This window comes from Lotus japonicus, chromosome 1 (assembly GCF_012489685.1).
Source record: "Lotus japonicus ecotype B-129 chromosome 1, LjGifu_v1.2".
NCBI lineage: Eukaryota > Viridiplantae > Streptophyta > Magnoliopsida > Fabales > Fabaceae > Lotus > Lotus japonicus.
Window position 1 is genome coordinate 24,278,534 of NC_080041.1, and position 1,728 is coordinate 24,280,261.

General features: G+C 33.7%; 1 long non-coding RNA gene across 1 annotated transcript; it reads left to right on the top strand.

Moving 5' to 3' along the window:
• Positions 1 to 519: 519 nt before the first annotated feature.
• LOC130731727 (uncharacterized) lies at positions 520 to 1,470 on the top strand. The gene is made up of 3 exons (XR_009016799.1): positions 520 to 604; positions 719 to 796; positions 1,074 to 1,470. It is a non-coding gene; the product is annotated as an uncharacterized LOC130731727 (long non-coding RNA).
• Positions 1,471 to 1,728: the final 258 nt, after the last annotated feature.

Genomic DNA, 1,728 nt, shown 5'->3' on the forward strand with positions numbered 1-1,728 from the left:
TTGGTTTTGTACTTTGAGAAGTGTATTACTGTTCGTAATGGTGTGCGGGGACAGGGACAACAGTGGGGCAAGAAGACAATTATATTCCGCAGGGAGATCTAGTTTCTAATTGAAAATCAATATATATAAATTTATGGTTGATCTCTTCTTGTTTAGGGTGCACATGGATCGGGTCAACCCTATGAATCAATTCAACCCAATTCGATCTAATGGTAAAAATGCGAGTTGGATTGGACAAACGGGTCAATCAGATGGATTTTATTACGATCCAATCATTTTTAGATGAGATATCGGATTCCATAATAATCCAATCCAACCCAACCCGAAATCCAATCGTATAATAATAATATATAATTTAATATATATTTTTAATAATTTTAATTTTTACCAAACCTACTAGTAGGGTATGTAATTTACGAACATTATAATTTTATTACATTTAATTAAAATTTACACACATATCATAATTATTAATTTGAGTGATAATCTAAAATTATATTATTATAATTTCATTAATATTCCACCTCCACCATTAGCAACTCGTTCGGTCCTGTACACGCGCAGGCAACAGTCAATCTCAGCTCACTCGAAGTTCTACAATTAGGTATGATCTTTCTCTCTTTGAATGCTGCTATTTATGTCAGTGGTTTGTGAAGATCATGGGTGCGTGGTGGTAGGTTTGAATCTTGCACCTGATGAATCTCGCACAATGTGTTAGTTGTGTAGGTGCCAGTAACCCCAAATGGAGGCTGGATTGGTATCCCTCAGTGCTAGTAATCTGGTCATGATTTTATGAGTTTGTCCCTTGACTCCCTTCTCCTAGCCACCAAGTGACTTTTCTTTATTTGTACATAAAAAAATAACAGAATTACATACTTCTTTTAAATTGTTATTACTTTTTAAGTAAATTGTATTCTTTTGATTTGATAACTCTTTTGGTTCAAAATTAGTCTTGTAATCTTGTTAGTTATCTCTTTGATTCACAGAAAAGGAAAATTGGTCTTAAAAAATTTAACCTTGGATGCTTCTTTTATAGTTTCTTAATTTCTCTATCTTGGCTCTTCCTCACACAGGTTGGAGAGAAACACAGGAATTAACGTACATGACTTAATTTATACCATCATCAACATTTCCACAATTGCTTGGGGTTGTGTTCAGGACATTTTTACAAAGCCCTTTTTACTGCAGAACAGAGGAGCAGACGGAAACGCCCCTTTACTCAAAGACCTCTATTGCTGAGACCTTTGTAGTAGCCGGTAAGTGCGAAGAAGTACATGCTGATTTTTAAAAGTCAAAAGAAATAAGTTTTTTTGTTATATTATTCCCCTACAACTTCATTTGTAGGAGTTCCTTCAGGAACAAGCTGGTAATATAGTCTATGTTATTGTTATATTGAAGCAGTACGAATGAAGAATGATTCATGATTCACTGATGAAGTTTTGAATTTTGATGAAATGAGTTTCAGATTCATTAATTAAGTATTCTGATAGGTACCAGCGTTGAAAGATAAGAAATACTGAATTCTATTGAAAGTATTATATGAAAACTACACTGATTCTCTAGTATTTGAGAGACCTCTCCCTAATTTCCCAACTACAAATTAGATACACTCACTATTCTCCTCACCTTATTTATAGTCTCTCTTCACTCTCTCTAATCTCTAACCAACTCACTAACAATTAACAAACCACATGATTTCCCTCACTAATTTGTTTGTAATTACTTGTC